The following is a 27,974-nucleotide window of genomic DNA, read 5'->3' on the forward strand; positions in this document are numbered from 1 at the left end:
TTTGCCCACCACCTTCCCAGATCTTTGAAATGCTTTCTTCCAGGATGAGTCCTGGCAGGAAACAGAGCACACTTAGACTTCATTTGAGTAGAGTCTTTTGGTTTGTTTTGTTTTGTTAAATATTTATTTATTTATTTAGCTGTGCTGGGTCTTAGTTGTGGCACATGGGATCTAGGCTGCGGTACATGGGGTCTTTAGTTGCGGCATGTGGGATCTAGTTCCCTGACCAGGGATTGAACCTGGGCCTCCTGCACTGGGAGCGGGGAGTCTTAGCCACTGTACCACCAGAGAAGTCCCCATTTGAGTAGAGTTTTTTAAAAAAGACTAGGCACATTAATGGATAAAGAAGATGTGGTACATATATACAATGGAGTATTACTCAGCCATAAAAAATAACGGAATAATGCCATTTGCAGCAACATGGATGGACCTAGAGATTGCCCTCTGGTAGGCTACTGAAGCAGCCCCCAGGGACTTCCTTCCAAGGCGGGCTTATTATCTAGACCTTCTCCTCACCCCTCCCAGACACCTTCATATCCCCAAAGAGGTTACAAACTGCTTAAGGGCAGGACTTGTTTCTCATTCTTCTTTGGCTCCTCCAGAGTGAGCATGGTAGGTTGGAAGACATGTTTATGGAATGAAAAGGTGATTTGGTTCCAGGTACCGAGTGGCTGGAGAAACGCAGATGTGACAGTGTATGTTGAAGAGGGCTCGGGTACTCCGAGGTAAGGCGGCCTTCCTCCCTCTGGACGTTAGCTGACCTGGATGGAAACGGCATCTTCTGGGTGCTGAGAATAACACTACGAGGCTTTGAGTCTCCATCTTTACTTACTCACGGGCACATACCTGAACCTTCCTATAGCTCTGCTTTCAGGCTCCAGGCCTCCAGACACCCCGACATGCTGCCCACCCACACCCCAGATCTCATTATGTTTTATACTCTGGACCTCAAGATGGCTGAGACCACTAAACGAGGAGGTCAGAGGTAGAGTCCCTTAAACAGCTCTCACGCAGGGCCTGTCCTTAGCTGAACGGTGGAGTAGACCCAGACAGCAGTCCTGAGGCACTGCTCTAGCACTTGGGGAAGCCAAGGATGCCCAGGAGACAATTCCATCCCTTTACATAGCTTACGTCCCTGAGGGCTGCTGGGGGCTGAGTCCAGCCCGCTCTGTGCACAGAAGGGAGGCATAAAGCTCTTTGTACCAAACAGGAGAGGGGCTGAGTGGCCCACCATCAGGCAAGGGAGAGCAGGACAGCAGAGTGAGGGGGTGGGGGGTGATCACAGACTCTGGAGCCAGACAGTCTGGGTTTGCGTTCTCATTCTGATACGGACTAGCTGTGTGACCTTGGGCAAAATACTTAACTTCTCTCTGCTGTTTGATGTTTCATATCTATAAAATGGGTAGGATAATTATATCTAGCTCACAGAACTGTTATGAGGATTAAATGAATGGTACATAATAAGCCCTACAGGCGCATTTGCTAAATAAAAATTTAAAATTTTTATATTTTCAAGATTGTGGTCACCGTACCCAGGTGGAACCTACCTCTATGAATTCCAGGATGAGGTCCTAGAGCGGGAAATAAAAACTTAGTTCAGGTACCTTGATCCTTCCATAATTCAGAGAGCTAGGAAGACTGTCTTAAAGGACTGCAGGGGTATTTCCTGGAAGAGGAAGTAGACTTGGAAGATGGGGCCTCCAGAGGAAACCAGGACCAGCAGGTGAAAGCTACAGCAAGGCGTCATACATTCTCTATTAACCAGGTACAGAGGGTTAGGCCAATTGTGTGACTCAGTTCATGGCACACCACCACCAAGGAAGGACCAGATAAGTGCCCAGAACACCTGGGAGGGATGATCTAACTCGGAGAGAGGCAGTTCCACATCTGTCGGGATGGCCAGGCAGTGCCTGGTCCCATCCTGGGTTTGGGGGCAGAGATGCCTCAGCTTTGGGGGGCAGTCAGGATCGAGGATTTCGGAAGGCCCTCTGGTTCGCTGGAGATCCAGCCACCCTCATCCTGTGACTCACAAACAAGGCCAGAAAGTTGTGGGGTTCCTGCAACGGCCCTCTTCAGACCACAGCCTGACAGGCTAGTACGTGGCTCTGAAGGGACCCCTCATCGCCTCCTCCGCCCTGGCCACGTTTCACTCCTGTCCCAGCACATTGGCGTCCACGAGCTCATCTATGCCTCACTAGAATCTTGAGACATGGGTGGAGTAGCCAGAGATGAGGATTCTTACTCTACGAGGGAGAAAATCAAGAAGCAGAGAGAGAGGAATTTTCTGCTAGACTTCACCGGAATTGCACTGTTCGTGCAGGCAAAGCCAGAAGTAGTCAACCCCAAGCTACCAAAACATCCATGATCCACTATCACATATTAAAAATGTCCAAATTCCACCTGGGACACAGATGCCTTTATAAGGCGGAACATACCTACGTTCCTGGCTTCAGTTCCAACACTTCTCTCCTTGCCCTCACTCCAGCCCTTCACGTGTCACCCATCCAATCATATCAGCCTAGAGTGGCTTAAGTTTTCCCACCTCCATCAATGTGCTCCATCCCCACGCCTCCCCTTCCCTCCGAAAAGTGTCCGTCACAATCCTTCCTGTTCTTCAAGGAAAGCTTCCCAGATGCTCCTAATCAGAATCAATGTCTTCTCTGATTCTCTTTAAAATAGCATCCTGCTTGTGCTCTACACCAGTGTCATATCAGGCTTTAGTGGACACTCAGTCCCAGGGGCAGAAGCCATCTCTTGTCATTTCCACACAGTACCATGTGTTTCTGGCTACGGCACACTAGCTTGTAACAGATACACCTTCCCACCAAGGACAACTGGAAAAGGTAGGTAAAACCCTAAAAGCATGTATCTGAAGACACTGGAGAGGTATCGAGGCAGCAACGACTCAAGAATCCAGAGAGATGGGAAGTACAGCGAGGTAAGCCTGACACTCGTGTCTGCTTTTCCCCTTAAGCCATTTGCCAATTCCAAGGCAGTTGCCAACAGGCTGGGAAGCTAAGCAAAACTTCAGGCATCCTCCCAGGACTCAGGACACAAAAAATTGGAGTTCAGAGCCTGCCAAGGAGGAAGGGCCCTGTTAAATAGCCCCAGGCTTTCAGATAGGGGTCCCTGAAGTGCTAAACTCTAGAAGTTAGGACAGAGTTACTTTCTACGTGTTAGAAAGATCTAACATCCGTATAATTGGAACTCCAAAAGAGGACAGAGAGGACGTCTGGAAGAAATATTTGAAAAGATAACGGCCAAGAATTATACGAAATTGATGAAAGATAAGAAGCCCAAGAAGTACAGTTTACCAAAAAAAAACCATACCAGGGCACATCAAAATCAGACCATGGAAAATCCAAGACAAATAGGAAAGCTTACAAGCAGCCGGAGTATAAAAGGAGTATTAACTTCAAAGGAGCAGCAGTAAGGGTAACAGTTGGCCTCTCAACAAAAAACAAGGAAACAAAGAAGATAATCACATGACAGTTTTGAAGGGTTGAAAAAAATAAGTCAGCCTAGAATTCTGTACCCCCTGGAGAGAATAAAGGTTTTCACAAAAGTGGAGAGAGGACTTCCCTGGTGGTGCAGTGGTTAAGAATCTGCCTGCCAATGCAGGGGACAGAGGTTCGAGCCCTGGTCCGGGAAGATCCCACATGCCACGGAGCAACTAAGCCTGTGTACCACAACTACTGAGCCTGCGCTCTAGAGCCCATGGGCCACAACTACTGATCCCACGTGCCACAACTACTGAAGCCCACGCTCCTAGAGCCCATGCTCTGCAACAAGAGAAGCCACCGCAGTGAGAAGCCCGCACACCGCAACGAAGAGTAGACCCTGCTCGCCACAACTAGGGAAAGCTCACGCGCAGCAACGAAGACCCAACGCAGCCAAAGATAAATAAATAAATACATAAATTTATTTTTAAAAAAACAAAAAGTCGAGAGACTTTATCATCAGAGTTCTCCAAGATGAAAATACTAAAGGGAGTTCTTCAGACCACAGGACAAATCATCCTAGATGTGGAATGAAGGAAATGGAAGGGGGAGCTATGCAGGTTAATCTGAATGAAGATCAACTGTGTAAAATAATAATGTCTTATAGGGTTTACAATATATGTGTCATTAAAATACCATGGTGAAAACAGCACAAAATGTAGAAGGGGATTAAATGGAAGTGTTCCAAGGTCTTTGCACTATCTGGGAAGTGATGAAAGTACTCTTTTCTATTAGACTTCAGCAAATCGTAATAGTCTTAGTTAGATGCATACTGTAGTCTTTATGTAATCAGCATAAGAAGAGAAAAAAAGTAGAATGAACATGGCAATAAAGGGGAGAAATGATGGAATTATTTTTTTTAATCCCGATTAATCCAAAATTAGAGCAATAAAGCAGAGAAAAAGTAACATAGAGGAGTTGTCACAAATAGAAAAAATAGTAAGATGGTGGATTTAAAACCAAATATATCAGTAATTTCGTTAGATGATACTGCAGTGAAAAGACAAAGATTGTCATAATGGATTTAACAAAACAATATTTTCTATTTCCTATGGAAGACCAAGAAGTTTAAAGTAAAAGGATGGAAAAAGATTTACCACACACACATTCATCCAAAAAAAGTTGGTACAAAGTAAGATAAAGTCAACTTTAAGACAAAAAGTGTTACTGAAGACAAAAACTTATGATGATGGAAGAGTCAGTCCATCAGGAAGATATTAACTAACTCTTCTCAGTTTGTATACGCAGACTCCGCATGTATGAAATAAATATTGACAGAACTAATAGGAAGAAAACGACAAATCTGTAATCAGAGTGGGAGATATTACACACCGTTCATCAGGAGAAGCAGACAAAAAATCCTCGTACTAAAGAAGTGAACAATATGATAAACAAATGCGATTTAATTGACAAGTTTCTATCAACTGGACTCAGAAGACAGACTTGCTTCAAGTCCACATGCAAGAGTTACCCAAATGGACCCTAACCTGGGTCATAAAGCAAGTCTCACCACATCTAATGAAATCACACACAATGTGTTCCCTGACTACAGTAGAATTAAGCTATACACCAATCATAAAAGAATAACCATTAAATCCCCCAATATTTGGAAATGATGTAAAAGGAAAAAAAGTCTATTTCTGTTCATTTCCACTGAGGTCACAGTATCAAATTGATTTACTCACTCAATAAACATTCATTGAGCTCCTGGTACACATTAGACCTCATGTGGGTAAAGCAGACATGCTCTTGCCATGGTTCTAATAGGAACTGACAGGGCATTCATGTTCTAGCTGTGGTTTGCCTACAGGAAATCAGTGAATATTCATGGATGGAACCACCTGAGCCAGGTGGCCTGACCTTGAACTCAGCAAAGTTTTTCCTCTTGTAGCCAGTGTCTATATCCTCATCTGGCAGAAATTTAAGACAGAAAGTCCATGACTTGCCAAAGGTCCCGCAGAGTGACAGACCTACAACCAATATGAAGCTAACATTATAAAGTGCCTCCCCTATGCAGGCACTGTGTATGAATCATGCCTTTTTATTTTCTGTATTTCTGCCGTTTTGATATCTGGGGTCTATGCTGACTCTGGAGAACGACTACTCAGAAACTACGCTACCCACTTTCTGGTTAATTCTTAGCGATGATAAAGGACTCACCCACAAGTGTACTCTGCATGTGTAAACCAATCAGTCCAGAGCTATACCTTCCCAACTATTTCCATTCTCAAGATCTCACACTCTGGGCCACTAACCCCCTGCCCTAATCACTCTAAGACCAGGTACCAGATAAGAAGAGATGGTCCCTATGCCCTTATGCCCCAGAGAGAGGTGAAATTATTCAACTAACCAATCCTTAACCTGATTAGCCTGCTTACTGTGACAGTCATAGTAGATGCTCTTACCCACATTTTCCCCTCACTCCTGCCTCTGACGAACCCTGGTGCTTCTTCCTGTGGCCCTGCATGGTGTGCCAGGCCTCCTTGATTCTAGGGATCTGTGACTATAACCTTCTTCCTCCATGACAGTCATTTCTGTGTCTGTGTCTTTCCACACCTGATTAAAACAAGTCTTGGGTACATTTTAAAACGTACACATGATTTAATGTTTGAAAACATGACTCTCAACATTCTGCTGTATTAATTCACTTAATGGGGCAAACACCATTACTATCAAGGCACAGAGAGTTTCAGCAAGTTGCCTCAGGTTGCACTGTTGGTTAAGTGGCAAGGCAGGTTCTGAACGAGGGCAGCAGGCTGACCTGTGTCCTTCACCTTCACCTCTGTGCTCTAACAGCCCCAGTCCAGCATTTTCTTACCATCTCCCAAGCTCCCCCTCACGCGAGAGCTACAGAGGGCTGCAGATTGTCTATTCACATCTCAAAAAGAAACGGAAAAAGTATGTGGTTCTGTAATTTTTTAAGAGGAAATCGTAATCTCTGGATTTGTGTATCTATAAACTGCTCCGCCCAACTTCTTGGACTCTCCAATCTGTGGGAATGAATGGCTAGTGTTCAACTCTTAAATCTTTCCTACAAAAGTGCTCCTGAATTTTTTGCTTCCTTTGTGGGGCTTCTCCTACTCTCCGGGGAATTGTAAAATATTAGACCCAGATGCTTCTCTTTTCTTTTTAAAAATAACTTTCATGGTTTTTTCTTTCTTATTGCAAACGTTATACAACTTGGTGATACAAATCTGGAGAACACAAACAAGTAAAAAGTAGAAAAGAATTTGCAATACCCCTATTGGATAGAATGATTGTCAACACTCTGGTGTACACCCCTTCCAGCCTTTTTTCTGTACATATATATTTCCTCTTAAAACTTACAATAATTTTCTACATACTCTTTTGTAAACTGTTTTTCACATCTACCAGTATATTGCAAACATCATGCCTCATTGACTTCTACAAGATTTTTACTACATAGTATTCAATCTTATGAATGCACCAGAAGATTGAATAATCTTACCAGTAAATTTTTTACTGCTGTTCACATAGCTGAAATGAATATCCTTGTAGCTAAAATTTTCCACAGTCTTGGGATAAACTCCTAAAGGCAAAATTTCTGGGTCAAAGGGCTGTTAAAAAGTGAACGCTTCTGCAAAACTATATTAACTGCCTCCAGAAGGACTGTGCTAGGGTACACGTCGACCTGAAGTATGTAGATTTCGCCACAACCTCAAAACTCTAGCTATGACCATGCTTTCAGACCTTTCTCCATCTGATAAGGGGGGGGGGGGAGGTATTCTGTTGTAACCAACGTTTCTTTTGCTATTAGTGAGGTTGACCTTTCTTTTCTTCAGGCTCTATTGGCCACCTGTATTTCTTTTTTTTGGAAATTATCTCTACGTGTTTTTTTAAAATCCCCTTACTATTCTATGTCTTTCCCTTATTGCACTGTAACATCCATTTTTCACATTGGCATCCACCCATCCCTCAGGAGGGAAAAATTGCCAACGTCCAAAGCAGAGCTGCGGAGGATGGAGAGCAAAATGCCCTGCGGCTCCACCCACCGCCGAACCCCTGTCCCGCGGTGGGCTGCCACCCGCTGCAGACGAGAGGCCTCGCCAGCTCCTCCCAGGCTCCAGTTTCCTTTCTGCACTTGAACTTTCTCGGCAGGAGACTCCAGCTGCTGGGGGGCGAGAGTGGCCTGGAGGGGAATCCGTCCAAGGTGGTCCCCCTGCTTGTGGCCCCCGCTGCAGCGCGTCCCGTGACAAGACTGTTGGCAGCCTGATGACCCGGTTTAGAACCGAGCCCCACCGGGTGTCCCCGGTTGCGGGGACGGGGACCGGTGCCCCTCCCGGGAGCAGGCAAGTGGCCCCGGGCTGGCAGCCCCTTCGCGATCCGGCCGCCGCGCTCTGCGTCCCTACTCCCCGCCCTTCCCAGCGCCGGCGGCCGCGGAGCCGGGGTGTCCTCAAGCCCAGGCTGCGGCCGCACGAGGCCCGGGGTGGGCGGCACACGTGAGCCCGCGAGGGCGCTTTGGGTGATCAGGGTCCCTGAGCGGGGACCGTGCTGACTCGGCCGCCTAGGCTTCCCGGCCCCGCTGCAGCCGCGCTGGAGCCGGCGCCTGAGGCCCCGCGGCCTCCCCTTGAAGCAGGCCAGGCTCCGTGGGAGCGGATGTCCCCTCTCTGCTCACATCACTCACGCGGAGCCGGTGCTGTTGGTGATGGGGGTCTCGGCTGGGCCCTGGGCCTAGCACGGTGCCTGGCACACGTTGGGCGCTTATTAAAAACCGGTTGGACGGTAACAGGGTAGGATAACTCAAAGTAGACCCATCCTCAGGACGGTTTTAAAATAAGCTCTACTGCTTTGATCACAGGTCAAAGGGCTATTAAAAGCGAAGTGGATGGAGGAGGCCCTTGGCTCCCTCATCTTCCATTGTATGGGTCTTCTTGCCCCTCAGCAACCCTTCCTCCTGGTACCTATTGGCACCGTTGGTTCCCTGGAGAGACGATGTTGGGTATCTTGGAGTCAGAATATAAGGGTCTGAATCCTGACTTTACCACTTCCAAGCTCTACAGATTTGGGGGTACTTTTGGAGCCTGGATTTCCTCTTCTGATCATGGAAATAACCTTCTTTGCAGGTGTATATGTGATGATTAAATGAGATAACATGGAAATCCCTAGCACACAGCATGGCTTCATTCACATTAGTTTTCTTCTTTCCTTCCTGCCACTTCTGAACCCCTGAGCCTTGTTCTCAGTAGGTACTCAGCAAATATTAATTGAATGAATAAATATAAATTCCTATTCAAATCGTTACACCTTATCAAAACGGCCTTTTCCTTCTGACCTAATTGCACAGGAAAGAGAGCTGAGAAATCCATTCCTTACTAATTTATTGTATTAAGAAATTTAAACATGAAGGAGTAGAATTGTGACTTTTCTATGAAGAGGGAACTTTTATGTTTTCGCAGGGAATTCCTAGATATGAATTTTTTTTTTCAGTAAAGATCACTGTATTTGTGACTTACAATCAAGAAGAAAATCAGACAATAAACAAGAAACAAAGTGCATAAGTAAAATAATATGTTAGATAGTGATAAAAGCTTCAGAATAATGAAAAAATAGTGTAGCATAAGGGCATAAGAGAGTGCCAGGGGTAAGAAGGAGGGACGTTTTATATATTTTTATATATATATATATATATTTTTTTTTTTTTTTTTTTTGCGGTACATGGGCCTCTCACTGTTGTGGCCTCTCCCGTTGCAGAGCACAGGCTCCGGACGCACAGGCCCCGGACGCACAGGCCCAGCGGCCATGGCTCACGGGCCCAGCAGCTCCGCGGCATGTGGGATCTTCCCGGACCGGGGCACGAACCCGTGTCCCCTGCATCGGCAGGCGGACTCTCAACCGCTGTGCCACCAGGGAAGCCTAGATATGAATTTTAATAGTTGAATTTTACATATTGTACAATGTTGGAAGTAAGGGCAATAGGGTTTTGGTGAGTAGGTGGACCTTCCACATGCCCTTCAAATCTGCTGACCTGAGTGCCTCTGAAATGCACTCTGTGTCGTAAAGGGGGTAGGCAGACAATGGGGTACTTTATGGGAAGTGAAGATCCCCTGGGATCATAAAATCTCACCCCAACACGGAATCAATGCTTGTGTCTAGACAAGAGTCATGGGTTATAAGGTTGGACCTAGTAGAGGCAGAGTGAGGCATGATCCCAGCCCAAAGCAGCTGATTTCCTGGGAGATGTGTCATCTCGTGACACACGCCAGTGTGTGCCCAAAAGGATGAGTCCCTAAACCCGGGCTGGACACTGCCTAAGGGCCCATCAAGGCCCAAGGCAGTGAGCACTGCTGCTACTCAGAGGGGAGAATGGGGGCCCTGCAGTGTCTGCAGGGTCCACAGGGCAAACCCACAGGGAACAGGGATTCCTCAAGTCCCACTTCCTCTGAGAAGCCCGATCCAGCGACCTCTGCCCTCTCGGCTACCTTCCGACAACGCCTGCAGCTGTGCTCAGGAGGCTACAGGGGCTGGTCAACTCCTGCTCCAGGTGTACAGGCAGCCCCGGCATACTCCATTGCCCCTCCGAGGCCATTTCCAAAGAGACGCCAGCCACAGGAGGGCAGAAGGAAGGCTTGCGGCTTAAGAGGCTCCATCTTTCAGCAGAACAGTATCTTAGAAGGTGCTGGGAGGCAAATGTGCTTTACTTTTGGGGGCCTGGTAGTTTTATGATGCGAGGACTGTGGTGAGCCCTTCCACATAATTCCCCCCACCTAGGACGTATAGACTTTCTTATTCTATACCTAATTTATGTATTCAATCCCCCTCCCCTCCCCCATTCTAAAAGGATGACCTCTGCTTTTATGCCACAGCCTGGATACCACATGAGCTGGCAATGAAGGTGGGATTCTGTTAATGAGAAAGTTAGATTTTTAAAAAATCCTATATTTATTGATTACTCATTCTGTATCAATGACTGTGTGAAAAGTGCTTTACAGGTATGAACTCATTTAATCCTCTAGTCTAGACTAGCGTTTCCCAATAGAAACATAATTCAAACCACATAGGTAATTTAAACTTTTCTGAGAGCCACATTAAAAAAGTAAAATGAAATGGGAGAAACTAAGGCTAAAGATATATTTTGTTTAACCCAATATATCCCATATATTATCATTTCCGTATGTAATCGATGTAAAATTATTAATGAGATATTTTGCATTCTTGTACTAAATCTTTGCACTCTGGGGTGTACTTTACACTGACAGCACATCGCAATTTGGACTAACACATTTCAAATGCTCAGTGGTCCCCTGGGGTCGTGGCTGCTGTACTGGATGGTAACAGCTCCAGGCAACCCTCTGAGGGAGGTACTGTCACCATCTGTATTTCCCTGAGGGAAACCCAAGGGACAGAAAAGCTATAGCTCAAAAGTAATCAAGCTGGGATTTGCACCCAGGCAGCCAGATACCAGAACTGCTACCTTTACTGACTAATTGTTCTTATCTCTGTCGCTGAGCAAGCGCATTCTGGTATATCAAGCACTGCCCAGGACCAATTTCCTTGAGAAAACTGCTTTGGGTCAAAGGATTTGAGTTCCATTAAGAAATGTACTAGGATCCAAAAGATTAAAAACAAAAGCAAAGAAAAGCTTGAATTTTAATTTAAAAAAAAACCCAAACAAACAGAAGTGTGCTATGTCTCTTACCTTTTCTGGTGCCTATTCATAAACAAATATGGTAAATTCTCCCTCTATTCTTCTGGACATTGGATGACATTTGGATTGATGGAAGTCCCATTTCCCCTCTTCACACCTGCTCTATCAGTTCTCAGTCAGAGATTTTGATTTCACTAAAGAAATCAACAATTCTGGTGGAGACATCTAACTGATATCATAGTTGGGAGAGTTTTTAGACGATGGGGAGATCTATCCTCAGTTTTCACCCTATGAACACCTCCAAGGTCATCAACAGCCCAAGAGTCTACGCCAGTGAGGGTGCATCACCATCCAGCACAGAAACCCTAGGAACATCCTCTACCCTGAACACAAGCCACTGGGTCAGCAGAACATTTCTGTAGCGGGTTCACACATACCAAACGAAGCCCAGGTTTCACCAACCCTCTGCAGGCATGCAAAGTTCCACAAGAGGATGACCGATCTCGCAGAGTCTTCTGTTAAAACTGCATGTCAGTGAAGTCCAGGAAGAACTGCGGCAGATGGACTTACTTCTTCACATGGTTTAGCTGAGCAGTGGGTCATGATTACAGGGGTCAAGCCAAGATGCCCAAGGACCTCAGTATTTGACTAACAAGAATAAGAGTGCTAGAAGGAATCAGCCGTGACCATGGCTTATCAGAAAGTGGTAAGTTATCTCTCCCGATACGTTCTCACTGGGCTCTTGGCTAAGCAGTTGAGGACATTCTTACGTTCAATTCAATCCATTTAAGGATACGAGTTCACACAGTTGATACTAGTGTAAGCTTTGCCGACAAGAAGCCCTGTGACACCCAGGGGGTGTCTGGGAGACATGGGGAAAGAATTCCTTCACGTCCCCAGGACTTAAATCCCAGGCATTCCTGAAAACCATCAGCCAGAATCAGCTCACCTTCCCCAAGGGCCTCGAGCACCCCTTACATTCAGCGTCCCCTTCAGACAGCTTGCACATTCATCCTCCACAAAGAACGGGCTGCACGTGCCATCGCCTCCCACTGCCACTAAGCAGCGTGGCCCAGGGGTTTAGAGTCACACAGAACTAGGTTCAGATCCCTCTTCTATCACCTCTTAGCTCTGTGACCTCAGGCACACTTAGATTTTCTAAGTCTCAGTATTTCATCTGTAAAATGGAAACGATATGTACTCAAAAGCAACTTTTTAAAGGAAGAAACAAGAAACACCTTCATTTCAGGACTCTTTCAAAAATCAGAGATCATGTTTCTTAAGTCCCTGAACCATAGTAGGTGGTCCCCCCCCCAAATCAGGTAAAATATTTGGGGTCCAACAGGTGCTGCCTGGTAGATTTGAGTCATGCTGTTCAAGTGCCAACTACAGTTCCGGTTGATGCTAAGTTGTATAATGTAAGTGGTTGTATTTAATTTTCTACTTCAGATTTCCCCAAGTGTTATTTGGGGAACTGGGAACTCCCGAGGATGACCTTAGGCAGTTCTTCCTGGAGCCAGCTCTTGCAAGAACTTACTTGAAGACTAGAGATAGACATTTGCTCCAAAGAATATACGATATTGGAGAAAAGTTTAGTTACCTAAATCAAAAAGCATGTTCACATGTGCTATGTAAACTCTGTAGGTGCTAAATTGGGCCAAGTTCCATGGGAGGGTGGGCTCCAGGGAGTCTGCGATGCCTGCAGATAAGACTTTTAAGCAGGGCTGATGTCAATTTTCTTGGTCTTGCTGGGAGTTGGGGCTGAGGGTGTGGTCAGAGGGAGAGAAAGAGTTCTAAGCCTGTATCTTGCTCAAGTTTCTCAGTTCATCATGAACAGTGCTCCTTCAATTGTCTGATAAACCTCACTTGTTGGAGGACATCTTTAACTCCAAAATATATGTCACCCCTGGAACTTTCCAGTATGTTCTAGAAACACTGATTTTTATATTTTATTGAAATATAGTTGACTTACAATGTTGTGTTAATTTCTGCTGTATAGCAAAGTGACTCAGTTATACACACACATACACATTCTTTTTTATATTATTTGCCATTATGGTTTATCCCAAGATATTAAATATAGTTCCCTGTGCTATACCGTAGGACCTTGTTGTTTATCCACTCTATATGTAATAGTTTGCATCTATTAACCCCAAACTCCCACTCCATCCTTCCCCCATCCCCTCTCCCCCTTGGTGACCATAAGTCTGTAGAAACACTGATTTCTATGATTCCAGGCATGGCACTGATAATGGATGACTATTTGAAAATACTTAATTTTGACCCAACAGGGCTCCAAAAGGAAAAGGAGAAAATCTATAACTAGAATTTCCAGGGCCCTTTTCTTTTTAATTTTTTAAAATATTTTGCCTTCTTTTCTTTTTTAATAAATTTACTTATTTATTTTTGGCTGCGTTGGGTCTTCGTTGCTGCGCACGGGCATTCTCTAGTTGCGGCGAGTGGGGGCTACTCTTCGTTGCGGTGCGCGGGCTTCCCATTGTGGTGGCTTCTCTTGTTGCGGAGCACGGGCTCTAGGCACGCGGGCTTTGGTAGTTGTGGCATACGGGCTCAGTAGTTGTGGCTCACGGGCTCTAGAGCACAGGCTCAGTAGTTGTGGCACACGGGCTTAGTTGCTCCGCGGCATGTGGGATCTTCCCGGACCAAGGCTCGAAGCCATGTCCCCTGCATTGGCAGGCGGATTCCTAACCACTGCGCCACCAGGGAAGTCGCCAGGGCCCTTTTCTTAAGCTGCTCTTTTGACAGCTGAATTATTCTGTTTGGGAAAGAATATCAAAGGCCTACTCCAAAAACATCTCTCGGTCTCAAGATTTCCTTGGGGCTACTCAAATGTTTCTCTTCCCCCCAAAGCAATCCCATTCCAATGACTTCATCGTCTACCTGAGAAAAGGCATTCTGTGTTGTAGAACTTGCCGGTGCAACAATATTTTCTGAAAAGCCAAGTGGCTTTGGACTACCCCAATGCATTCTTAAAGAATACGACAGACCTCGGCCTCTTACCACTGACACCTGAGTGTCAAAAAATGCCCAATATGACCAACTATTTCCTAGTCAATAACAAAGACATGCATAAGTGGGGGAAAACACATTGTAAAAATTCTACACTATTTGTGCATTTAGCGCTTTTAGCAAAAAGCACTGCTCTGACCAAAAGTTGATCTCCTTACCTCCTCCCATCCACCCACCAACATGACTGTCTGGGACACAGAACCTCCTAAAACGGGTCTCCCTCAGGCTCCAGCTTTGCGTGACTGGCCTCACCCTTTCTGAGGGCCCTGGTAGGTAGGGAAATGATTCCTTCCGCCCAGCACTTGCTCCACATCTTGTGCTCTGGAGCCCCCAGTCACTGGCCTGCTGACCCAAATGAGAAACATCGCATCAGCAACCATGCGGCTCCCCAGCCAGGAGCAGTGGTCCTGGCTGCAAAAGCCACTTGCTTAGTGTCATAGAACAGTGGAGCGTAGAACTCGGCTGGATTCTTTCACCCAGACAGAACGGTCCCCTTGATGTCTCTGCCAGATGTCAGCATTCAGCTACGGGGTCAGGGGAGGGATGGGGGCTCTCTCCTCCATCAGACCCGCCCCCTGCCGCCTGCCAGGGGATTCCTGCTCGGCCAGCAGGAGTGATGAATGGTCCTCATTCACGGCCCAGAGCACACGGGAGAGGCTACCCCAGCTGCGGTCGGATGCTGCTTCTGGCCGCACACGGAACACATTCCTTTGTGGAGGAAGGCTGTCTTGGGTGGATGGGTTTGGTGCTCAGAGAATGAGGGAAGCGGGTGGAGACAAGGGGGCCCTTCTGAACCACCTCAGACAAGAATGCAGACTCTGACACCATGCTTGGCCAGGGCTGGTCCATTTGACCCCTGGCCAAAGATTCCACCTTGGTCCTGTCTATTTCTGGCCACAGAGTGGGAATGTTCAGGGCATGGTGAAATGGCCAGAGGTAGGCATACAAAACTGAATTTTTTTCAGCCTCCAGAAAGAGACCTTTGTCAGGCATAATTTTTTGTGACCGATTGGGGTTCCCCACAGTCCATCACTGCCTCTGGGTGGAATCTCATTCTGACCAGGCTGTTTCCTGGGGAGGATGAAGGTACAATTTCAAACACTTTAAAATGTGCCACTGGAGACTCTCAGATTGAATGGGAAAGCAAAAGCCAAATAAATATATAGTGTCTATAAGAGACACATCTTTTTTTTTTAAATTTTATTTATTTTAAATTTATTTTTGGCTGTGTTGAGTCTTCGTTGCTGCACGCGGGCTTTCTCTAGTTGCAGTGAGCGGGGGCTACTCTTTGTTGCAGTGCGTGGGCTTCTCATTGCGGTGGCTTCTCTTGTTGCGGAGCACGGGCTCTAGGCACGCGGGCTTCAGTGGTTGTGGCATACGGGCTCAGTAGTTGTGACTCGTGGGCTCCAGAGCGGAGGCTCAGTAGTTGTGGTGCACAGGCTTCGTTGCTCCGCAGTATGTGGGATCTTCCCGGACCAGGGCTCGAACCCGTGTCCCCTGCATTGGCAGGTAGATTCTTAACCACTACGCCACCAGGGAAGTCCCCAGGGCCCCCAAGAGACATATCTTATCTCTATAGCTTGTAGCCCATAAAGAAGGGGCAGGGGAAATCCAAAATCAGTGCTACTGCTTGAAGGTAGAGGAAGCAGAGTGAGGCGGATATGCCCATCGGGTTCAAATTAGCCACCCCCCCAAGCCCTAAAAAAATGCAGCTACGGTTTGACCACAGGATAACATATAGTAATGGAAAGAACATGGTGCTGGCATCTGAGAGTGGTCCCAGGTTCAAATCTGCCTTCTGCAAATACAGAAGGGTCTTAGGGTTTTACAGCAGTGGTCCCCAACATTTTTGGCACCAGGCACCGGTTTCATGGAAGACAATTTTTCCACAGACTGGGGGTGGGGGAAATGATTTCAGGAGGATTCAAGCACATTACATTTATTGTGCACTTTATTTCTATTATTATTACATTGTAATATATAATGAAATAATTATACATCTCACCATAATGCAGAATCAGTGGGAGCCCTGAGCTTGTTTTCACTTGCCACTCACTGATAGGGTTTTGATGTGAGTCTGCAAGCAACTGATTTATTATGGTCTCTGTGCAGTCAGACCTCTCTGCTAATGATAATGTGTATTTGCGGCCGCTCCCCAGCTCTAGCATCACTGCCTCAGCTCCACCTCAGATCATCAGGCATTAGATTCTCATAAGGAGCACGCAACTTAGATCGCTCGCATGTGCCGTTCACGGTAGGGCTCGTGCTCCTATGAGAATCTAATGCCACCACTGATCTGACAGGAGGCGGAGCTCAGGCGGTAATGCCAGCGATAGGGAGCGGCTGTAAATACAGGTGAAGCTTCTCTCACTCGCCTGCCGCTCACCTCCTGCTGTGCGGCCTGGTTCCTAACAGGTACCAGTCGGTGGCCCAGGGGTTGGGGACCCCTGTTTTTGTGGGTTCCATAAAATATATCAAGTGCCCAGGACAGTCAGTGACTGGCTCAGCCGTGTTCAATGAGTGGTAACTATTATAGTTATAAAATCCACAACAACCTGGAAAAATTCCAGGAGGAGTGTCACTTAACCCATCAACCACTCTTCAGCCACTCTTTTTTTTTTTTGGCCACACCAGGAGTCTTGTGGGATCCCCAACCAGGGATCGAACCCTAGGCCCCCTGCAATGGAAGCTTGGAGTCCTAACCACCGGCCCACCAGGGAATTCCCACCCATCGACCACTTTTAACATGGCATTTGGGTAACAGGTTTTAACCATCCTCCCACCCCTCCCTGACCCCCAACACATACACAGTCTCAGACACACCGTTTCTCAGAGCTAACGGTCAGTAGCCAAATTGGTCCAAATTTCTGTGCCACTTTGAAGGTGATATTAAAATTCATAAAAGGCAGGCAGGGGAGGAGAACAGAATTCGGGGCCAGAATGATGTGCAAATTTTTCAAGTAATCCAATCATTGCATTGTCTTGTTTCCAGGGGAGGAACTGTAGCTGGGGATGGGGTCACTGCATGCACATCTCTGGAGAGGGGGTGTTGAGGGCTGGTCCAGGCACAGACACTGAGGTAGAGAGGGGCTCAGACAGTTGGGGGTAAGAGAAGCATACGGCGGGGGGGAAGTGGGGGGAGTCCTGGGATGGAGGGAATGTACAAACCAGCTTTTCTTTAAATTTTTTTTTTTTTTTTGGCTACGCAGTGTGTCTTGTGGGATCTCAGTTCCCAAACCAGGGATTGAACCTGCAGAGTGGAAGCACAGAGTCCTAACCACCGGGCCACCAGGGAATTCCCCAAACTAGCTGTTCTAAGAGATGGATCCTCAAAACGGCCAAGGAGCTCAGTGCTTAAGTGGCATCCTCCCCAAGCCCTCCCTATTTAGCTTCCTTCATGCCTCAGGGAGCGCTAGTCACAGCAGGACTCAACCATGGCTTCAGACACCTTCTGCATCTCCAGAAGCTTCCAGGCGAAGCTCCCTTCCAAGCAATGCAACCTGAACCAACAGGCCTGAGCCCCTTCAATGAGAAATATACCCCAGGGCCCAGTGAAGGAAGGAGCAGCTGGTGCAGAGGCCATGGCCACATCTTTGGCTTGTCTAGAAATGTCTGGTGACCCAGGGGAGGGGGCAGGAGTGCTGTACTAAAGTTTGTTAAGAGCCTATGATGTGGGATTCAGCTGTCCATAGAAGCATTGGAAGCCCTTCCAGAAGCCCAGTGAGTGATAGCAGCAGGTAACAACTGTCACCTCACCAAAACTGGCCAGGCTCAGCCCACGATGCCAGCTGGTACTGTGTCAAGATACTGACATCCAGGGGCTTCCCTGGTGGCGCAGTGGTTAAGAATCTGCCTGCTGATGCAGGGGACACGGGTTCAAGCCCCGGTCAGGGAAGATCCCACATGCCGCGGAGCAACTAAGCCCGTGCGCCACAACTACTGAGCCTGCGCTCTAGAACCTTCAAGCCACAACTGCTGAGCCCGTGTGCCACAACTACTGAAGCCGGCGCGTCTAGAGCCCGTGCTCCGCAACAAGAGAAGCCACCACAACGAGAAGCCCACGCACCGCAACGAAGAGTAGCCCCTGCTCGCTGCGACTAGAGAAAGCCCGCGCGCAGCAACGAAGACCCAACACAGCCAAAAGTAAAAAAAAATCAATAAATTTAAAAAAAAAGATACTGACATCCACAGAGTAGTGGCATATACACAGAGAGCTTCAAGTTCTTGCTTTTACTGAGGAGGCAGACTTTCTCAGCTATGTTTGGAGCTGACCCATGTCACTGGTGCTGATCACAAGCCTTTTCTGGACCTCCTCCTAGAATGATTCTAATATTTTATTGCATCTCCAAACACGGCATGGCTCCCACTGGCAATTACAGGGTGCCTCCACTTTCCTTATCATGACATCCACTAGTTTCAACTCTGTGTTTAAGCATCTACTCATATGTATATATAAAAAATCCTAAGGAATATATTAAAAGACTATTAGAACTGATAAAAGAATTCAGCAAGGTTATAGGATGCCAGATCAATATACAAAGATTAACTGTGTGGACACACCTTCAAAGAACAATCCAAAAATTAAATTAAGAAAATAATGCCATTCACAGTAGCATCAAAAAGAAGAAAATACTTAGGAATAAACTTAACAAAAGACATGCAAAATTTATACTCAGTGAATGATAAAACATTGTTGAAAGAAATTAAAGAGGATTTAAATAAATTTTTCAAATTCCATGTTCACGGATTGGAAGACTTAATATTGTTAAGATGAGAATATAAATTGATCTACAGATTCATCACAATCCTTACCAGAATCCCAACTGACTTTTCCATGGAAATTGACAAGCTGATTCTAAAAGTCATACGGAATTGTAAGGGACCCAGAACAGCCAAGACAACTCTGAGAAAGGAGAACAAAGTGGGAGGACTCACACTTCCCGATTTCAAAGGTGCTACAAAGCAATGGTAATCAAGACAGGGTGATACTGGCACAAAGATACAGGCATATAGATCAATGGACTAGAACTGAGAGTCCGGTGATAAACTCATATATCTACGATCAATTGATTTGGACAAGGGTACCAAGACCATTCAATGGGGAAAGAATAGTCTTTTCAAAAAATAATGCTGGAGTAACTGCATAGCCACATGTAAAAGAAAGAAGTTGGACCCTTACCTCCCACCATTTACAAAAATTAATTCAAAATGGACCAAAGACCTAAATATAAAAGCTGAAATTTGAAAACTCTTAGAATAAAACACAGCAGTAAATATTCATGACGTTGGGTTTGGCAATGGCTTCTAAGATACGACACCAAAAGCATAGGTAACAAATTGAAAAATACCTATATTGGACTTCATAAAAATTACAAACTTTTTTGCATCAAAAGACACTATCCAGGGCTTCTCTGGTGGCGCAGTGGTTGAGAGTCCGCCTGCCGATGCAGGGGACACGGGTTCGTGCCCCGGTCCGGGAAGATCCCACATGCCGCGGAGCGGCTGGGCCCGTGAGCCATGGCCGCTGAGCCTGCGCTCCGCAGCGGGAGAGACCACAGCAGTGAGAGGCCCGCGTAGCACAAAAAAAAAAAAGAAAGAAAGAAAGAAAGAAAAGACACTATCCAGATGAACTAGAGCAGCAGCAGTGGGGGTAGCAAAAAGGGTGTAGTGATCAATTTTTTTTTTATTTTGTTTGCATATCTGTCTCTCTCCTAAGACGGTGAATCCCTTGGAGGGCAGATACGTCTCTGGATCCCCTGAGCCCAGCACAGAATAAATGTTGAGTAAATGTGATGTGAACCGAGAAAAAAAAAAATCAAGAAAGTGAAAAGACAACCCACAGATGGGACAAAATATTTGTAAATCGTATATCTGACAAAGGTCTAGTATCCAGGATATATAAAAACCCTTAAAATTCAATAACAAAAGACAAGCAGTCCCAATTTAAAAATGGGCATAGGGCTTGAATAGACATTTCCCCAAAGAAGACATACAAATAACTGACAAGCACATGAAAACATGCTTGAAATCATTAGTCATTAGGGAAATGCAAATTAAAACCACAATGAGATACCTCTTCACACACACTAGCGTGGCTATAATTTTTTTTTTGAAGTGGGGAAAAGTAGGCGTTGGTGAAGATGTGGAGAAATTGGCAGCCTCATACAGTGCTGGATGGAATATAAAATGGTGCAGCCACTGTGGAAAACAGTTTGACAGTTCCTCAAAATTTTATACAAAGTATTATCATATGATCCAGCAATTCCACTCCTACTTATATACCCAAAAGGATTGAAACCAAATGTTCAACCAGAAATTTGTACACAAGTATTCATAACAGTGCTGTTCATTATCACCAAAAGGTAGAAACAACCCAGATGACCACCAACAGTGAACAGATAAACAAAACGTGGTGTATCCTCACAATGGAGTATTATTGGGTCATAAAAAGGAATGCAGTGTGAATACATGCCACTACATGGGTGAAACTTCAAAACATCATATGAATTAAAGAAGCGAGACAAAAAAGGCCATATATCACATAATTCCTTTATATAAAATATCCAGGGCTTCCCTGGTGGCGCAGTGGTTGAGAGTCTGCCTGCCGACGGGTTCGTGCCCCGGTCCGGGAAGATCCCACATGCCGCGGAGCGGCTGGGCCCGTGGGCCCTGGCCGCTGAGCCTGCGCATCCGGAGCCTGTGCTCCTCAACGGGAGAGGCCACAACAGTGAGAGGCCCGCGTACCGCAAAAAAAAAAAAAAAAAAAAAAATCCAGAATTGGCAATGTAGAGACAGAAAGTAGATGAGTGTCTGTTTAGTGATGGGAGTAGGGGGAGGGGAGGAGGAAGAGGCAATGGCTAAAGTATACAGGTTTCTCTTTGTGATGGTTGCACATATCTGTGAATATACCAACATCCATTGAATCGAACACTTTAAATGGGTGAACTGTATAGTATGTGAATTATATCTCAAGCTATTAAAAAATAATCTATTTAACTGACACTTCAGTTTAGTAGTATCTACTTACTAAGCATCTGTTACATGGCAAGCATTGTATTAGGCACTGGAATTCAAAGATGAATCTGACTTTCTGCCCTGAGGGTTCTGAGGGTTCTGCCCTCTAGGAGTTCACAGTATATTTAGAGATGGAAAAAGAGTACAGAAATAGGTACAGAAATAGAACTGGGAAGGCAGTGATTACAATTAGAGATGAGGAACATTTAGAGAGTTGACACCTGGGCAGGTTTCGAAGGGAAGTAGGAGTTTGACAGGTCGCTGGTGGGGAAGGGAGATGATTCCAGGCAGGTCTGAAATAACACAGGATGTTCTGAGACCTGTGTGGGGTTCAGAGTTGCAAGATGCAAAGTGGAAGGGCTGGCAGAGTGGGTGGGGTGAGGAGAGGTGGAAGAGGTGAGCTTGGAGAAGCAAGCTTAGGGCCATGAGGAGACTTGAATATCATGCCAACAAATGCTGAGTTTTCCTTTTGGGGATGTGGAGCGACGATATACCTATCGTCGGGAGGGCAAGGGGGGCAGATTTGTGATTGAAAGCAGGAGTCAGTGAACGACAGCCCTTGGGCCAAATCTGTGAAGTTTTTAGAAATAAACTTTTATTGGAACACAGCCATGCTCATTTCTTGTCTGTGGCTGCTTTCCCACTAAAACAGCCAAGTTGTGACAAAGATCGTACGGACCCATTAAGTCTGAAATATTGGCTATCTGGCTCTTAGAGAAAAAGTTTACCAACCTCTGCTCTAGAAAGATCCCTGTGCCTACTGGATAAAGGATGGCTTCCCACGGGTTAAGACCAAGGGAAAAGAGTCCAGTTAGGAAACTAGCAACTCTCCAGGCAAAGAAGATGCTGGGGTACCATGACGTTGCAACATCATGACGTTGGGATAACAGATGACATAGGGGGTTGATAGTGGGGTGGGGAGGTGGGTGTGGCTTTGAGAGCCTCCTGAAGAAAAAACACCTGGGGAATATCAATTGAAGAAAATTAACAGTGAAAAGGATAAGAGAACTCATGGCGTTTCATGGACGTCTGAATTTTAGTTTTTTCTTCTTAAATCATTACAATGGTCCCTAAACCTCACGTTTACTTGAGTGCTCTCAGACAGACCATCTGAACTCAAGGCAGCTTACAAGTTTTTTAAAATTATTCTTACAATTTGGTTATGGGCATGCTGGAGCAATTCCAGATCACCTGATGGGCTGTCTTCCCCGCTCTGTGTGTTGCAAGAAGCCCAAACTCCACACCACATTCTTTGGCTCTGCTCTGAGGCTGCTGTTGGCACCAGGTAGGCACCATGGAGTTGGTTGCCAGGCATCAGAATATCATTCTTGACTGATGATTTATTTTTAAATGCACAAGTCAAATATCATGTCTTACTCATTTTTGTCTCTTACAGAGACTGGCAGAGTGTCTGGCAACTAGAAAGTCACTCATAAATCATTTTAGTTAAGAGAGAGCACCAGGCAGGAAGGGAAGGAGGAAGGAAGGAAAGGAGAGCAGGAAGGCAGGACGTGGCCACAGAAGTTTTCATTCATGGCTTGAAACTTGTGATCCAGGGAGTTCCCTGGTGGCTTAGTGGTTAGGATTCCAGGCTTTCACTGCCGTGGCCCAGGTTCAATCCCTAGTCGGGGAACTGAGATCCCACAAGCCGTGTGGCAAGGCCAAAAGAAAAAAAAAAAGAAAAAAAGAAAGAAACTCATGATCCAGCAGAAGCTGACAAAAGAGTAGGAGTTCTCCAGGTGGATGCAAACCTCTTCAGCCCAGGGAGAGCCTGGAAGAATAATACTTAGTGGTGATGTCCTAATATAGCTGCAACTGCAAATCCCAAATATGTTGTATTATCTTCCCTAAACATTTTAAGGAAAGAGGTTGCTTAAATCTCACAACTAATCTTGCTGCCTCTAAGATTATAAATTGTGTTTTTCAAAAATCTCTTCTAAACCATCTCACGGTAGACAAAATGAACATCCACTCCCAAGACCCTGAGGTGTAATGGAAGCAGCCCCATGCGGGCATGAAATGTATTTGGAATCTCCTGCTTTGCCTTTAATTCCGTGCCCTCTGGGTAATGTCCTATTCTTGATCTAGGTGCTTGTTACAAGGGTACGTTCATCTTGTAAAAGTTCATCCAGAACAGGTATTTGTACATCTACATTCATAGCAGCGTATTTCCGATAGCCAAAAGTGGAAGCAACCCAAGTGGACAGATGAACGAATAAACAAAATGTGGTACATACACACGATGGGATATCACTCAGCCTTAAAAAGGAAGGAAATTCGGACACACACTACAACATAGACAAAGTTGAAGACGAGATATTAAGTGCAATAAGCGAGTCACAAAAAGACAGCGTATGATTCCATTTATATGAGGTATTTAGAGTTATCAAAATCATAGAGACAGAAAGTAGAATGGGGCTTGCCAAGGTGGTGGGAGAATGGAGGGTCAGTGTTCAGTGGGTGCAGAGTTTCATTTTTGGAAGATGAAAAAATCCTGGAACAGACGGTAGTGATGGTTGCACAACAGTGTGAATGTATGTAACACCACTGAACTGTGCACTTAAAAACGGTTAAAACGGTGAGTGTTATGTTACGTATAGTTCACCACCATAAAACGAAATGAAAGTTCATCCAGTGTCGTATGAAAGTTCATCCAGTGTCGTATACTTAGGCTTGGTGCTGTTTTACTTACGTCTGTTATTCTGGGGAGACGGGTCCTTTAAAAAGGTACTTTACTCAAATTTATATTTGTGTTTGTTTTAGAAGAGTTTTATATTTGTGTTTAGGAAACTATCCGCCTTACTAGGTCATGAGTCATGCAGGCACTCTGGAAAGCTGTGCTATGTTTATCTCGGGACATCCGTAGCGCCCCAGGGACGAGGCTGGAGGTGGGGGGTGTTCATGGACCCAAGTTCAAGAAGAACAAAGAAACGGAGCAAATGAGAGCTGTTCGCAAGTCGTCGACAAAAGTTATCTTCTCATAAGGCATACGCTGTATAGGAAAGTGGCATTATTTTTTCAGAAGATGCTCTTAGCATCATGTTGGCGACGCATCAGAAAAGACATATGGGAGCCATTGCCATGGGACAGCCCTGGGTACAGCTGTGTCTGCTTGTCTATCAAGTTCCGACACGAAAAAACTAAAAAGAAAATGTATCATCATTCGCGTACAATATTATAATACTATAGGTGTTTCAAGTGAAGGAATCAAAAAGCCTTGGGCAAGGAGAACTTATTAACTGTGATCCTAATCACATCCTCATCATGTGCTGACTTCGTTCTCACTCTACACCCAGATGTACCACACACACTTACCTGGGTACACTCTTTCTGCCAAGGGAAGTGCAAAAGGGTTTTTAAAACTCTGGATGGACATCTTATCTGAACTGTCACCATCATGCTTTATCACCCTCGAGCAAGTGCCTATTCTGAAAGGCTGGTTCTGGTGCCTAAAGACATCTCTGATGCTGGTGGTGGGGGAAGATGGGCCAGCACACCTGGCTGGGCTGTGCTCCTGGCGGGTCACACACACCTCCTGCAGGAGGACAGCTCGAATGACTAGGATGAGAAGGTCTGAAGACTCGCTTCAACCTAGACAGGGCAGAGACTGAGGAGGTAAGGAGTGCATTGTTGCGGATCTGTCTCTCTGGGCATCAAGTTGGCTTTCCTTTTGCTGGCCCACGATTGCCAGTCCTGCTGGTTCTATGGACCTGGAGCAGGACAGGCTGTGGCTACTTCATCTGAGGTCTCGTGGCCCCCGGGTCTGGAGTACAGGAGGGACTGTGTGACACTGACATGCAGACTGACCACAATGCCCTTCTCCAGAGGGAAATGAACAATAGTCATTACAAGCTGTCCTTCTGAACCCAGGCAACCCCAGGAGAGGGAAACTATACCTCCTAAAGCTCCCAAAACTGTAACAGGAAGAAAGCCACAGCAGCTGCTGACATGGAATCACCTAGAAATTCTACCCCCATGAAGACAGCCTGTTAGCTGAGGGGGACGAGAATTCATGGATGCCAGAGGATGGTGTGGTTAAAGGGTAATGCTTTGTCCCTTTGGAGCTCCTACGGTTGAATAATGGGTTTGGAGCAACCAGTTTCTCTCTCCCTAACTGGCTGTTTTGTGGAAGGTCTGTTCATTCCATGTCTATTTCAGGGCAATGAACATGAGAGCAGAAAATCTAGGCATCAAGAAATAAGAGATTCCTTTTTCCCACACCGCCAGCCAAGAAAGGAGAATTCCAATTCATGAGTCTCATTAATAAGATGTAAAAATGACTTCGTTATCACCCCTTTCCAAAGCAAATAAACACAAGTAGTAAAAATGCTAAAAGTAAAAAGTTCTGGTGTCCTATATCCTCATCAGACAACGGCAGAATAAACAAAGCTGTCCATAAATGAAGAACCTCAGAGGGGAGCCTCTCCTCTGCCATAGAATTTCAGCTGCCTCCAACTAAAGATGCCAACGGCCAGAATACTTGGGCAATGATCAGCAAGGGGTAATTGTTCTCAGTGAGATTTCTTTCTGAGCCCTTGGTCTCTTCCAGGAATTCCAACTCCAGTCATTTCGCTCACCCTACTTTCAGAACTAGGAGCCAGAGAATGGAGAAGGATGACGGCTCCTACCTCAGAGAGGGCCACCCTGAGTTCTCGAGAGGTGAGTTGCTTTCCTACAGTTTTACAAGAAGCTGGGAAATAAGCCCAGGCTTCCTGACTTTGCAGCTGATTTACCTCTAGCACCAAATGGCCAAGTACTCAGTATTTACACTGGGATTTCTGATAGCAGGTGTATAGGAAGTGGTAAGCCCAGGAGGAAGCCAGAGCCAGGATGAACGCGTCAGAGCACAACTTATGTTCCTTGAGCAGCGCTGAGAAACAGAACCACCACTGCCCAGGACTAAGGATGCTGGGTCAAGTCCTGGCTAGGCCAGTCACCAACTGTGCCATCTGGACAGCTTATCTGTTGGCCAGTCTACTCAACTATAGCGTGAATTCAACAAAACCCACCTCGCTCTTTAGTGGGAAGTTGTAAGAATCAAATAACACGGTGGACAGAAAAGTGGTTTGCAAAGAATAACGTACGATGAACATAAATTATACAAATCAACAGAACTCCGGTCAACTGTAAAAAGACATCTGGGGGAAAACTGGGGGAAAAAATTTGAATTTTTCTGGACTAGGTATTAGATGATACCAAAGAATGATTGTTAATTTTCTTAAGTATATTAACGGCATAATGGTTATTTAATATTTTTAGAGGTCACGCTGAAATATGTAAGAATGAAATGATTTTATGTCTCGGATTTGCTTTAAAATACTTCCCTGAAAAGGAAATAAGAAAGGGGTAGATGAGGCAAGCGTGGCAAAATGTCAATAACTGTTGAAGCTGAGTGCGACGTATATGGGGGGCCTTCTCCCTACTATTGTTTATATTTGAAATGTTTCCGAATAAAAAAAATGATGTTTAAATAAACAGTGTAGAATTTTCTAGGACACTAGAAAGCTTCACTAATGGTCACCACCAGAAGCACAGAAAATCTGCCTCATTCACAAGGCCCCTTGTACACTGGTCAGCCAGGGGTCAGAGGACAAGAATTTGGGAAAAGGCCGAGCTGTAAAGGAGATAGATGAAAACATTTTCGTAGCCTCTCCCGTCTGCCATGCACCAAAATGTCAGCCAACCTGTAACATCAAGTGGACGCTTTGTCTTCAGGCTTAAGTTTCCTATTCAACTTTGCCACTTAATGGCTAAGTGTCCTTAGACCAAATCACTTTTTAGCACAAAGTCACGGAGAGGCACACACATGGGTTTGCTGCTCACTCCAGGGACAGATACTAGGGACCAGGAAGGGGAACAGGACAAAGGGGGGGGGCGAGAGATGAATAATTTAGCTAAGGGAGAGTCCAGGGAGTCAGTCGTTCATCTGGGAACTGACCAGGGAAATGAGCACTTCGACTCCGTCCTAAGCCCCATCCCCGACCATTAAGTACACAATACACCATAAATAACGAAATAATTCCACCAAGGGTGACGAACGGCCTTTTGGGGGTCTGGGACAGACAGGCTAGCGGCGGGGTAGGAGCGGGGCCTGGAGGAGGGGACACGGATTCGAGTCTCCACTTCAGCACTTTTCCCTTTCCGCAAAAAGAATCCCTTGGACTGATTTGAAGATCTCCGCAGTTCCAAGACTTCAGGGGATGAAATTAATTTGGGGCATGTTTCTGACTTTCATTCCTCTCTCTCCTCTCATCAGGACTCGAGGTTTCCTAGCCAGGAGAAGTTCAGTCCCCTCCCCAGTGGTGTTTCGCAGCGTCCCCTCGCCCCACCCTCGCTGATTTTTGGTGGTCTTTCCCGGGGCTGGGTGAGGGATGACGAAGTAGGAATCTCGCCTGTTTCTTCCAATCATTTCTATTCCGGTGCTGATTTACAGCGACACCTCTGGCAGGCAGCTACTCCAGAGGGCTCCAGATGGGGGGTTGGCTGGGCGGCGGGTTGGGGGGTGCGGAGGCGGCGGAAGCGCGGTGTTCAAAGCGCCTGCGTAAAAGTTGCGGGCACTGAGGGCAGAAGGAGTATCCGCGTTAAGACCAGGATTAGCCCCGGGGCGATCCTGCGTAGACCATCCGTGGGTTAGCTTGTGCTGGCTCTTTCCTACTCCAGGGCCTCCCCTTGATAATTGGCGGGAGAGGTTTCCTGGTACCCTGACCAGCCAGGAGTGAATACCTGAGATGCGGACCGCGCCTCTCCGTCCACCGGACTCAGGGCTTTCCTTCGTTCACTAGCCCTCACTCCCCACCCCCACCCCCCAGCCCCGTGCGCTCCACATC

The 27,974-nt window shown here is 46.1% G+C and overlaps 1 protein-coding gene across 1 annotated transcript in view; it reads right to left on the reverse strand.

Annotated features, from left to right (window-relative positions):
- The window catches only part of LOXL2 (lysyl oxidase like 2), a 102,691-nt gene that overhangs the window by 74,030 nt on the left and 687 nt on the right, over positions 1-27,974 (reverse strand). The window lies entirely within an intron of this gene.

This window comes from Pseudorca crassidens, chromosome 7, assembly GCF_039906515.1.
Source record: "Pseudorca crassidens isolate mPseCra1 chromosome 7, mPseCra1.hap1, whole genome shotgun sequence".
NCBI lineage: Eukaryota > Metazoa > Chordata > Mammalia > Artiodactyla > Delphinidae > Pseudorca > Pseudorca crassidens.